Source organism: Moschus berezovskii, chromosome 16 (assembly GCF_049115385.1).
Source record: "Moschus berezovskii isolate FMDL1 chromosome 16, NW_MosBer_1.0, whole genome shotgun sequence".
NCBI classification, from domain to species: Eukaryota; Metazoa; Chordata; class Mammalia; order Artiodactyla; family Moschidae; genus Moschus; species Moschus berezovskii.
The window spans coordinates 60,176,928-60,190,910 of record NC_142475.1 but is presented as its reverse complement, the minus strand read 5'-3'; the positions used below and the strand labels follow the sequence as shown (position 1 = coordinate 60,190,910).

At 41.3% G+C, this 13,983-nt stretch overlaps 1 pseudogene; it reads left to right on the top strand.

Moving 5' to 3' along the window:
- The first annotated feature begins 970 nt into the window (after positions 1–970).
- Positions 971–13,983, top strand: part of LOC129560019 (centromere protein O pseudogene) — a 54,714-nt pseudogene continuing 41,701 nt past the window's right edge.

The following is a 13,983-nucleotide window of genomic DNA, read 5'->3' as shown; positions in this document are numbered from 1 at the left end:
TCTCCAAGGAGATGGCGTCTTTTCATTCTCTGGCTGTAGTCACCATCTACAGTGATTTTGGAGCCCAAGGAAATAAAACCAGTCACTAGTCCCACTTTTTCCCCATTTATTTGCCAGTAAGTGATGGGACCAGATGCCATGATCTTCACTTTTTGAATGTTGAGTTTAAATACAGCCTTTTCACTGAACAAGGCAAAAAAAGAGAGAGAGAGAGAGACAGGAGTAGTGGTAAATGAAAGAAAATTCCAAGATACAAATAGAAGTTTTGCAAGAAAAATAATTTGGAAACAATTGATTTTGAGACTAGACTGGAAAGTGATTTTCTGTTCCATTTCCTGAGCTGTCTCATACCCATAACAAAAATAGACTTTATTTATAAAGCCATTGATTGCTTTGTATATACAGCTAAGAATATAAAATAGGAGAGGGGGAAGTTCCTTTCTGACAAATGCAGAAATAATAAGGAAAATGTACTGAACACTCCCCCACCGCTCCCTCTAGATCTTTTCTGTTCTCTCTGACTCCCTGCCTGGCCAAGCAGTTTAGCTTTATCTCCATGAGTGAAGCAATTTGCTTGATTTGAGTTTGGCTTTGTTTGTGTGTTCCTGAGAAATCTCCTATCCTTTCACCGTCAATTGTCTCAGACAATATTATAAGGATATTTGAAGATAAGTTTAAGAAAACCGCATCACAAGCACAGAGAAAGAGAAACAAATATGCACACCCAAGGTCAGACCGGCATTAGGAGATACATCCACATCCCACTGCTCTAATTCAGGCTCTTCACCTGTTTATAAAACGGGAATAGGAACATCTTTAATATGATGAAAGGACTGTACTTTGATTATGCATCTGCCTGTGGATTTTGCCAGGGCTCTGCCTCTGACCTCCGCTTTTTATTCTATCTCGTGCAGGCATTTTAATATTGCTGCATCCTGATTTCCTGCAGCAAGAGACAATTTTGTAAAGAATGGCCCTGCAGTACAGCAAGACCAAGAATGTCTTGGGCATGAAATCTCGGAAGAGGTGGCTGTTCTATAGCTCAGAGGCTGGAGGGGTGAGTGTGAGTGTGTGTGTGTGCACGCCTGCGCATACATAAGCACGTGTGTTTTACACTGAGACTTATTTAAAGCTCTTCATTCAGAGCTGGTTGGATCAGGAACAGAAATTCTGACTCTATCTTTCCTTTATTTTACTAAAAGAAATACCAATTTTTTCACGCCTTATCCTAGGTATTTTATACTATGAACTCATTCAATCCTTAAATCAACTCAACAAAGCATCTATTTTTTGCTATCACCGTTTTACAGATGAGAAAACTAAGACACAGAAGAGTTAAGGACATTGTCCACATAAAACAGCCGGCTTAGAGGATGAGCTTATGGTTACCAGAGGGGGAGGATCAAAGGCAAGAGACAATTAGGGAGCCTGGGCTAGACAGGTCCACACTGCTCTATTTAAAATGGGTAGCCAACGTGGACCTACTGTATGGCACGGGGAACTCTGCTCAGTGTCGTGCAGCAGCCTGGATGGGAGGGGGGGTTGGGGAGAATGGATGCACATGATACATGGCTTAGCTGCTTTGCTGTGCGTCTGAAACTATCACAACATTGTTAATCAGCTATAGTTCTCCCTAAAAGGTTAAAAAATAAATAAATGAGAAAACTTTTTAAGAAAACAGCTGGTATGGGCTGAATTGAGTTCAACAGAATTTGAACTCAGGTCATTTGACTCCAGAGCTCATGTTCTTAATCCCTTCACTCCACTGAAAGAAGAGATATGGGCAGCCTGTCTACACAGACATCAGAAACCAGCAGCTTATTCTGGAAAAAAAAATTCAAATACAATCACAAGTTAAAATACTCAGCTTCAGATCCTTGGCGTCAGATAGAATGGATATGCCGTTCAGCCTGATCTGGAGTTACAACTCTATGCTCTTCTTACCTCTCTGCCCCACGTGCTACAAAGGCACTTGACGCCCATTTGCACCTGTGAACTCCCTGCCATATTGGTGGAAGAGCTGTGATTCCACTGCATTCTGCAGAGAAGTGACCTCATTTAGCGTATAATGGCCCTTTGAGGGTGCCGTAGTTATCATCATTATTATATCTTTATGAAGTGTTCATTGTGTGCCAGGCTCTATTCTCAGTATTTTGCATGCTTTCTGTTATTTAAATCATACCACAACTCCATGTGGATGACTATTATTGTCTTCACAATACAGTGGAGAAATCAAAACTCAGTATCTGATGATGAAAGGAGATCTTGCAAATAAAGTCCATTGCTCAGTGCCTGGTGCCTAATATACACCCCCAAACTGTAGCTCTTGTTATTCTCAGCATTATCATCCTTTATCATTATTGTGTTTCTTTTACTATTGCTTTAACTGGTTTTCACATTGCTCATGAGAGAACTAGTCCAGGTTAGAACTCAAATCCACGTGCTTCCCAAACCCGTGCCCTTCATCATCCTGTAAAGTCTCTGTCCAGAAACCAGGAACCGAGGCATTAGAGAACAGAGAGCCAGCCCGTCTAAAGAGAGCTTAACGGTAGGATGTGTGCAGCCGGGGGTAGATGAGAAGCTCAGGGAATCATCTTTTGTGTTTTCTCTTTGGCACTGGAGGACCCAAATGTGACTGGTGGTCAAAATGTGGGAGAGGCAGATGTTTAACTCTACTTACGGGGCATTGCTGGGCTTCCCTGGTGGCTCAGTTGGTAAAGAAACCACCTGCAGTGTGGGAGCCCTGGGTTTGATCCCTGGGTTGGGGAGGTCCTCTGGAGAAGGGCATGTCAACCCACTCCAGTATTCTTGCCTGGAGAATTCCATGCACAGAGGAGCCTGGTGGGCTACAGTTCATGGGGTCACAAACAATCGGACACGACTGAGCAAGTAAGCACAGCAGCACAGGGGCGTTTTCACATCCATTCTGACCGATAATGGAAGGAGATTTCCTGCAAAATAGCCTGAGTTCCTGTCCTTGGAAGTCCTGAAGCAGAAGACTTGCAGCCATTGTGAGAGGTTCTGGGAAGGATTTCTGGAAGCTAATGCTGTGCAAATAGTGAAGCTCAACTCCCTTCACAAATTTGAAATTCCACAATTCTTAAAGACCTCTGGGCAGCCTAGGAAATTCCTCTTCCTTGTCCCAGCTTGGGCTTCAAGTCTAAAGCCTTTTCCTTTGCTCTTCTATTCTTGCTTTTTAAGTCTCAGAACCTTGGAAATGAATAAACTAGTGGTAATTAATGTGTCTGGTTTCCAGTGGATCAATGCTACTCCTTCTAGTGAAAATAAACAGAACAACCCAAAATCTTAACTGAATGGATAAAATATATTTATTAAAGAAAATGAGAAAATAGAAGGAATGGAGGGGATAATTCACCCATAATTCTTGTTAATATGTTGATACATATTTTTCCAGATCTTTGTGTAATTTCATAAAAGTCAAATTATTGAGATAACATGTCTCTAAATATAGGAATATTCTGCACAGTGACAGACTGAAGATTCTCCATACTTTCATTGCAGTACACCAAATATTGAGCTATTAATTCTCTGCCTACAGACTGGTTCCAAATAGGAAAAGGAGTATGTCAAGGTTGTATATTGTCACCCTGCTTATTTAACTTATATGCAACGTACATCATGAGGAACACTGAGCTGGAAGAAGCACAAGCTGGAATCAAGATTGCTGGGAGAAATATCAATAACCTCAGATATGCAGATGACACCACCCTTAGGGCAGAAAGTGAAGAGGAACTAAAAAGCCTCTTGATGAAAGTGAAAGAGGAGAGTGAAAAAAAGTTGGCTTGAAGATCAACATTCAGAAAACTAAGATCATGGCATCTGGTCCCATCACTTCATGGGAAATAGATGGGAAAACAGTGGGAAAAGTGTCAGGCTTTATTTTGGGGGGCTTCAAAATCACTGTGGATGATGATTGCAGCCATGAAATTAAAAGACGCTTACTCCTTGGAAGGAAAGTTATGACCAACCTAGATAGTATATTAAAAAGCAGAGACACTACTTTGCCAACAAAGGTCCGTCTAGTCAAGGCTATGGTTTTTCCCGTGGTCATGTATGGATGTGAGAGTTGGACTGTGAAGAAAGCTGAGTGCCAAAGAATTGATGCTTTTGAACGGTGGTGTTGGAGAAGACTCTTGAGAGTCCCTTGGACTGCAAGGAGATCCAACCAATCCATTCTAAAGGAGATCAATCCTGGGTGTTCATTGGAAGGACTGATGCTAAAGCTGAAACTCCAATACTTTGGCCACCTCATGCAAAGAGTTGACTCACTGGAAAAGACTCTGATGCTGGGAAGGATTGGGGGTGGGAGGAGACGGGGACGACAGAGAATGAGATGGCTGGATGGCATCACCGACTCGATGGACATGAGTTTGAGTGAACTCCGGGAGTTGGTGATGGACAGGGAGGCCTGGCGTGCTGTGATTCATGGGGTCACAAAGAGTCAGACACTACTGAGCGACTGAACTGAACTGAGCATTGTATCAGAGATTAGCAACATACACCCAAATAGGCCAAGAGCCCTTCTCTCAAGATGTTCAGAGTCTAGTGTTGGAGACGAATAAGTAAAGAGTCCAACAAATGTACATGTGTAATAAAAGTTAAAACAATATGCATATATAGTTTTACTCATGCTCATAGAAAATGGCCATTATAAAATAAATAGTGTTCCTAATCATAGTAACTAACAGATTTCAAAATGTTTACATTTATTTTAGCTTTTTTCAACCTTAAAACAACCTTTGGAGTTGGTAAGTGTCAGAAAACATCTAACAGGAGGTTTCCTGTGTGCTGTTTTGGATCTGTCAGGAATTCTCTGTTCCTTATTAATTCCTGAATATTCAGGAATTAAGAGGAGAGGCAAGCCTCTCCCAGGGGCTGAGGAATCCAAGCATTTCCTTTGTTAGTTTTTCTACATGGTGATAAGTACCCTCTTCCTTTTTATGAACCATATGGTAAAAGTGATCATTTACAACTCTCTCTCTTTAATATGGATCACCTATGTTTTGTAAGTCTGGAATTTTAATCTTTATCTTTGCTGAGAGTAACTACAGTATGTACACCCACACCATGTTGATTAAAACGCCTTTGCTCCATCAGAGCTTTGGTCCCCGTGTCTTGCTTTCTCTCTCTCTCTCTCTCCCTCTCTCTCTTTTTCAGGCTAATTCCTGGAGCGCAGAGGCTCTCTGTGTTCACTTTCCTGCCAGGGCTTCTAAGACCCTCTCAAGAAGGCGCTCTCTGCCTTCACCCCATTGAGAGGGCGCCTGAGGCCTTCATGAACAGAGCAAGCCCCGTGCCAGGGGCTTTATTGGCTTTCTGCAATAAACCACCAGGTTCTGGTCCATTAAAGGACCTCAACAGGTAAGCATTTTTATTTTTAATATCCATTTTAAAAAGAAAACATGACATATGCACCCCTATGTTCAGTGCAAACTTATTGACAATAGCCAAGACATGGAAACAACCTAAGTGTCCATCTATAGATGAGTGGATAAAGTTGTGATATATACATACAATACACACACACACACTCACACACACAATGGAATACTGTGGATGTGCTCAGTCACTAAGGTGTGTTTTGGCTCTTTGTGACTCCATGAACCAGAGTCCACCAGGCTTTTCCACCTGTTGGATTTCCCAGGCAAGAATATTGGATTAGGTTGCCGTTTCCTCCTCCAGGGGATCTGCACAGCCCAGTGATGGAACCAGCATCTCCAGCATTGGCAGATGGATTCTTTACCACTGAGACACCAGGGAAGGCCAGTGGAAAATTACTCAACCATAAAAATGAAATATTGCCATCTGTGACTACATAGGTGGATCTAGAGAGCATCAGGCTAAGTGAAATAAATCAAACAATGGAAGACAAATACTGTATGATTTCACATATATGTAGAATCTAAAAAACAAATGAAAACAGACTCATCAGTACAGGCAGCAAACATGTGGTCATCAAAGGGGAGGGATATTGTGGGGGAAGAATGGTTGAAGGGCATTAAAAGGTACAAACCTCTGCTGCTAAGTCACTTCAGTCGTGTCGGACTCTGTGCGACCCCATAGACAGCAGCCCACCAGGCTTCCCCGTCCCTGGGATTCTCCAGGCAAGAACACTGGAGTGGGTTGCCATTTCCTTCTCCAATGCGTGAAAGTGAAGTCGCTCAGTTGTGTCCGACTCTTAGCGACCCCATGGACTGCAGCCTACCAGGCTCCTCTGCCCATGGGATTTTCCAGGCAAGAGTACTGGAGTGGGATGCCATTGCCTTCTCCGACAAACCTCTAGTTATAAAATAAATAAACCATAAGGACGTAGTAAACAGCATAAGGAATATGGTCAATAATACTGTAATAACTTCATGTGTGGACAGATGGTTACTAGACTTATCGTGGTGATCAGTTCATAATATGTGCAAATATCCAATCATCAAGTAGTCCATCTGAAACTAACATAATATTATACATCAACTGTATGTCAATTATAAAAAGATAATAACTTATAATGGAAAATATTCTGAAATACACAGATATATCAGATTATTTTCTATGTATATGTATATAACAATCACATTGCAGTACACCTGAAACTAACATAATTTTGTAAATCGACAGTTGTTGTTATTCTGTCGCTAAGTCATGTCTGACTCGTTGCAACCCCATGGACTGCAGCACAACAGGCTTCCCCGTCCATCACCATCTCCCAGAGTTTGCTCAAACTCATGTCCATTGAGTCAGTGATGCCATCCAACCATCTCGTCCTCTGTTGCCCCATTCTCCTCCTGCCCTCAATTATACTTGAATTTTAAAAAGGAAAGGAAGGAAGGAATGGAAGAGGGAGGGGGGAAAGGAAGAAGAAGACTGAAAAATAAAATGGGAAGACTGTGGGCTTTTGAGGCAAGCAGACTACATTCAGCTCTAGATTCTGGCTCTGGCTAGCAATGTGGCCCTAAGCTGGCCTCGTAGAGTATCCAACTACCACTCAGGGTTGCTCTCAAGTTTTTAAGTGATATCTGTAATGTGCCTGGCACATGGTATTCCCTAAAATGCAGCTTTTTTTTTTTTTTGACCAAAGCTCAGAATAGGTCAGTGACTCACCCAAGGTCACCCAAGCAGGAACTCTAAATTTTCTAATTTTTAATCCTGGCTTCCTCTGACTGTGCCAATTATAGCTTTCAGACAATCATCTATTGTTGGCTGTGGACAGTACCAAAAATAGAACAGGTACTGCATGTTTATCTATATCTATATAGATGCATTTTGCATGTTCTTTGTTTATTCTTCTTTCACTCAACAACAAAAAAGTTACATAAAAATTGTCTGATTTTTTCCCAGTAAAAATCTACTGCCCTCCTTCACATTCCATGGTGTCAACACTAGAGATGACAATTAGATCAGGGAATTAAAGGGACTCATTACACCTGTGGAAATTTCCATCCTGAGACTACAAAACCTGCTAAGTTATTCTGCTCCCAGGACACGGTCTATTTCCTTCCAGGCTATGAGTCCACTCTTCCATGAACTGAGCTGGAGGGCCCCCTGGAGACCTCTTACGACTCTAGTTTAATATCCATTTCATTTAGTGGGCAACCCATAAGATGCCCAACTTCCTTGGCTCCTTTAAAAAACCAAACAGGGCTGATGTAGAAAACAAAGGGCAGTGAGGAAGAGAAAACTCTCACTGGAGCAGAGAACTGCCTGATGACCATGAGTCAGCAGGGTACCAGTGTTGTGTAACATGAAGACATGATGCTGAAATAAGCCACAGCCTCTCAGAACAACCACAGAATCTTGAGCTGCAAGGGACCTTAAAGCAGCTTTTTTCCAGAAAAAAAAAAAAGCACAATTTTTTTAATGCAATCCACAATCAGAAATACCTTTTACAATTGCAATCCGATACATGTATATAAATAAATATATAAATAAAACTTCGATGAAACAATTATTATCCTAACCATGTGATACATTCTAATGCTGCCTATTCTAACCCATTCTGTTCTTTCCTGCTTCCCCCCAAATTAAATTTCTCCCAATGCTCATGGATCACAACATGTAGTTTGGGGGGAAAAACTGATTTGGAGAGTTTCTCATTCAACCCCCGATGCAATGCCCATGAAAATTCTGACTCAAATCAGCCTGGGGTACTCTTTAATAATGTCAAAGTTGTTCAAGAAACTTGAGTTTACAACAATAATACAGCAATAAGAGTATTCACCTGCCATTTTGAGTACTCTCTAGTGATACATACTAGGTCCTATACTTGTACTCCCAATCTGTACACTATTGAATCCTCACAGATGGTTCTTCAAATGAGTCTATTATCACTTCCATTTTACACTTGAAGAAACCAAGGGCTCCACCAAAAGCTAATGACTTCTCCCAAAGGCCCATCTAATCCATCTGGAGCTCAGTTGCTGACGGTTGAGAGGATATTGGGTAGTAAAGCTTTTGCAGCATTCACTTTTTCCTTGTTGTTCAGTTGCTCAGTCACGTCTGATTCTTTGTTATCCCATGGACTGCAACACCCTAGGCTTCCATGCCCTTCACTATCTCCCTGAGTTTTCTCAAACTCATGTCCACTGAGTCAGTGATGCCATGCAACCATCTCATCCTCTGTCATCCCCTTCTCCTCCTGCCCTCAATCTTTCCCAGCATCAGGGTCTTTTCCAATGAGTCAGCTCTTTGCATCAGGTGGCCAAAATATTGGAGTTTCAGCTTCAGCATCAGTCCTTCCAATGAATATTCAGGACTGATTTCCTTTAGGATGGACTGGTTGGATCTCCTTGCAGTCCAAGGGACTCTCAAGAGTCTTCTCCAACACCACAGTTCAAAAGCAAAAATTCCTCGGTGCTCAGCTTTCTTTATAGTCCAACTCTCACATCTATACATGACTACTGGAAAAACCATAGCTTTGACTATACAGACTTTTGTCAGTGAAGTAATGTCTCTTCTTTTTAATATGCTGTCTAGGTTTATCATAGCTTTTCTTCCAAGGAGCAAGCACCTTTTAATTTCATGGCTTTACCCTTAGATTTCATTTTACCCTGGCACTTAACCCATTTTGGTCTTGCCCCAGTTTCTGTATCAGGAGTTCATAAGTATGCAGACCCAGGCCTGGTCCTAGATGACAGCCCAGATCCAACCAGACGTCTCTGGAACTGTGTCTTCACACACTTCACGCCTCCATTTCCAGCCTGTCAGCTTTTGTTGTCATCAAAAGCACAACAGATAATCTGACTCACCTTGCATCTAAAGCAGAAAAGAGGAAAGGGAAAGTAAAGGCTTTTCTCATCACTATTCTTGAGCTGGAAGACTTTGTTCTGAAAGACCTCAGAATTCATCATTGCCTCTCATTGGTCAGATCCCAGGCACCAGCTCACCTGGGACCTGTCAGGTGGGCATATTGCCCCTTGTCCAAAATCATGATTCTGTTAGTAAGGAAGGGGCCATAGTTGTTGGGGAGGCAGCTGACAATGTCTACTATCATGGCTTTTGGGGGCATGGATCTTGTTCACCTCATCTATCTCCCACTTTCTCCCAAGGTTGAAGTCCCACTCAAATGCTATTAAGCTTTTTTAGTTCTTCCTGTCTACCACATCTTGCTGATTTTAAGTCCTTTACTCTAGTTCTTCCCTTTGTCTGGAACACTCCTTACCTCACCCCCATCCTCTTCTGCCTTGCTCATCCCTACTGTTCTTGAGGATTCAGGTCAATATCCTCTTCAACAGGAAACCACGCTTGACCAGGGTCTGGGTGAAGGGTCTTGCCTTACCTGCTCTCTGCTCAACTGAAATTTACTGAGTTCAGAGGTCTCTGCCTTTACCTATCCAGTGCCCTCAGTCCCTGCCAAGGTGCCTGGCTTTTTATAAATATTTATTGAATAAATGAGCAAAAGTCACACTTATTAAGCAGAAAGGGCACTGCATTTTAATATCATCTATTTTGAGTATGAGTATGAAATATTCATAAACCACATAATGCAATTACCAGAGTATTTATCCAAGTTTTATTCCACTAGAAAACAAGATTAAGAGGGATCAAGTTACATGTTCAAGGCCACATAGTTGTGAAAGATAGACAGGATTCAGATCCTGCTCTGATTCTAGAACCCAGGGATTTTCCACTGCACCACACGGCTGCCCAGTAAGAGACACATTGACTCTCGTCCTATTGGTAGTTGGACTTAGGGTAGGAGTTGATGTATATTTTCTGTAGAGGACCAGATAATAAATATTTTAGGCTCTGAGTGACATACAGTCTTTGTGGTAACTAACCTACTGTGTTGTTATAGCTTGAAAGTAGTCATGGGCATTATGAATAAGTATAGTTGCGTCTCAATAACAATTCATTTGCAAAAACAAGTAACAAGTAAGATTTGATTCCTAGACTATAGTTTGGAGAGCCCCGATCTAGAGTAATTCAGTTTCCTTGACTTAGCTTTGAATTCTTCATCAATAAATTGATGGTTTGAACTTGATGCAGCTTAGGTAATTTTCTACTCTGAAATTCAATTATTAGTTATCATTCTGAAGCCCAGAAAGCATCTTGTTTTACTCATTTTATTAGCAATAGGAAGGACAGAATATAAGACTTGATTTAACTAGATTATAAACACAAAAATTAATATATATGCCCTAAAAAATGTTAAAAAGAAATATGCAAAGAGTGAAGAGTTTAGCTAAAATAAACCAAAAGTTCTAAGAAAGGAAAAGTTTAGCTCCCTATATATTTTTATGTGAGACTTTTTTGCTTGGGCATTTTTAATCTATTGGATAATCTAATATTTCTTTAAAATATAGTCTTTCTATTTTCAGCTCCTGCCATCTCTTAGAATATAATAAGTTCCATAATTCTCATCTTTAAACATGGATTCTTGCTTTTAGAAGTTTGAAATTCACATGTGAAGAAATGGTTGTGAATATTCATTATAAATCTTTAGAAATCCATAAATAAATACTTGCTCACATCATAGGATTGTTGTACTAAATAAGATGACATAGCTGGCACAAAACCTGACAGAAAGGAGATATTCCATACATTGTGATTTTTGTTGTGGTTATTAATGTTACTAAAATGACTTTTATTTGATATCAGTGGGAGGGGCAAGCTCTTGTTCACTAGAGCCTTAACTGGGGGACTTAACAACAGGGGGACAGTTTTGCTTCTTGGGATTATTCAGTAATATTTAAATATTTGGTTGTGACAATCAGGAGTGTTTCTGGCATCCAGTGGGTAGACACTAGGGATGCTGCTAAACATTCCCCAATGCTCAGAACTACCGCCCCACAACAAAGAATCACCATCATTTTCACTAGTGATAGGGAACAGAAACTTTGCACTACAGTAACCCCTGTGCGTGGCACAGTTCGGGTTGTCAGTAAATGTTTGCTACTGAGTGCATGGGTAACTGGATGGGTGAAACCAACACGATCAAGATATTATTTCCCTTCTGCCTTATACTTTGCTAGGGAAAACTGACTCTATTGAATCCAGACTATTTAACTGATAAATGTACACTGGATTATTTGCTTCATGTCGGCTGAGACCCTTTATCTACGGTTCAAAGTTAAGTCTCTGATGCATAGCATAGTGATGACACAATAGAGGCTCGCTAGACAGGGAATGAATAAATGAATAATCAAAGAATCATTGAGGGTAGCTCCCTTTGCCTATTATACTAAATTTATACATTTCAACATTACTTACTTTTTTTTTTTTTAATTTTACACTGGAGCAGAGTTGATTAACAATGTTGTGTTAGCTTCAAGCATACAGCAATTGACCATTACTCATTGAACTTGGCCATGTCCCGCATCTATGCTTAGAGCTGAAATGACGGTATTTCTTTCTCACCCTCCGTCCCTACCCCACCCCTATCCCCACCCTCCAAAAGTATATTTGCGTGTCCACATAAAATTTCATGTCATTTGCTGTTTTTCCACAAAAAGGAAAAATATCTGTGCAGAAAATCCCAGGAGCAAAGTACGGCATGGCTTGCTTGACACTGACAGGCTGTGTGCATTTCTATGGGGAAGAAATAAGTACAGAGATAATTATGCTGAAGGAGCTGAGGCAGAAGAGGCAGGAATGTCTGCTGAACATGTCAGCACACAAGAACCGGAGAATTTCACTGAGCTCCAGGCAGCAAAGGAGACTTCTGGCCCCTGAGGGATGAAATGAGTGTTGTTTGTTGATGGAAGAGGCAGTGACTACACGAGAATTTTTTTCTGGATTTTGTTTTTGTTTTAAGCCATTGCCTTCAAGGAAGGAAGAGAAACATTTTGAGAAGCATCCATTCTAAAATCTCTCCTCTGAGAGATTCTTTCCCAGGAAATATTATCCTTGGATTTATTAACCCTTGGTTACCTGCAGCTATACTGGAATCCATAATTGTTATATAAGGCTGTTTTTTCAGATCTCTATTTTCCTCTGGACATCTGTTACTAGATTCGTGACAAAACAAAGAAGAGTTAGTAACCACATAACCACTGCTCTAGAACACTTTAATTATATCAACTAATGTTTCTGACTACTTGCATGCTCAGTTGCTCAGTCATGTCCGACTCTCTGAGATCCCATGGACTGTAGCCCACTAGGCTCCTCTGTCCATGGGATTTTCCAGCCAAGTATACTGGAGTGGGTTGCCATTTTCTTCTCCAGGGGATATTCCCGACCCAGGGATTGAACCTGTGTCTCCTGCTCTGACAGGTGGATTCTTTACTACTGCACCACCTGGGAAGCCCTGTTGATTACTTAATGTGTGTTAAGTACTGTACTTAAGAATTGGGCCTCTATTTCCTCCTTCAATTGGAAAAGCAACCCTATAAGGCAGACATTTTTATTGACCCCATTTTCCAGGTGAAAGACTGAGGCTTAAGGAGGTTATTGGACTTGACTGAGTGTGGAGGCTGGAACCTCAGCAGTTGGAATCTCACCTCCATGTCTACTTCAACCACAACTCAATGGGACCACTGAAAACATGGGTGCATTTCATCTAGACAACTACCCATGTGGCTTCGGGAGAATTATTAATATTTAGCTACTCCAGTGCTCAGGCTTCCCAGGTGGTGCTAGTGGTAAAGAATCAGGCTGCAAATGCAGGAGACGTAAGATATGCAGGTTCGATCCCTGGGTCAGGAAAATCCCCTGGAGTAGGAAATGGCAACAGTATTCTTGCCTGGGGAATCCCATACACAGAGGAGCCTGGTGGGATACAGATTATAGGATTGCACAGAGTCGGATACTACTGAAGCGACTTCACAGGCACACACACACTCCAATCCCCAGATGCTTCGTCTATAAAATGGAGTTAGGAATGATAACCATCCCCTCGAGTTACCATGGAGGTTACATATAAAGAGTTTAGCAGTGTGTGTCACATGTAGAGTAGGAAATATATGGTCACTCCAGTAATGCAATCCCACTCCTGAATTTCCTACTATTTCACTTTATAGATGAGAAAACCAAAGCCAGAAGTGGGATGTGACTTTCCAGTGAAGACCACTCAAGGACTGAATCTCAAGTCTCCCACCTAACATTTAGGGGTGCTTTCTGCTGCACTTCATCTCATCCAATCAGGGAGAAATGCTTTGCCCTCACATGACAGGGGCCACGTGGAGGTAAGCAAATCTAAACGCAATTGGAAAAAGTGGTCCTCAGCCCAACCATCACTACAGATATTGGCAAGCCATTTAAATGACATTAAGCAGTTACACTCCATTTTTTAAAAAATTCATTCACTGGAGATTGATCTGAGTGTAATAATAAAAGGGGGGAGAAGTTGGTAAGGCACAGATTGAATTGGAGTTCTGTCTCTTTATCAGAAAAATTCTGACAATATCACTACCTAAATCATTCTCTTAGTCTCACTGGTGAAAGTGAAAGTTGCTCAGTCGTGTCCAACTCTTTGTGACCCCACGGACTATACAGTCCTTTGAATTCTCCAGGCCAGAATACTGGAGTGGGTAGCCA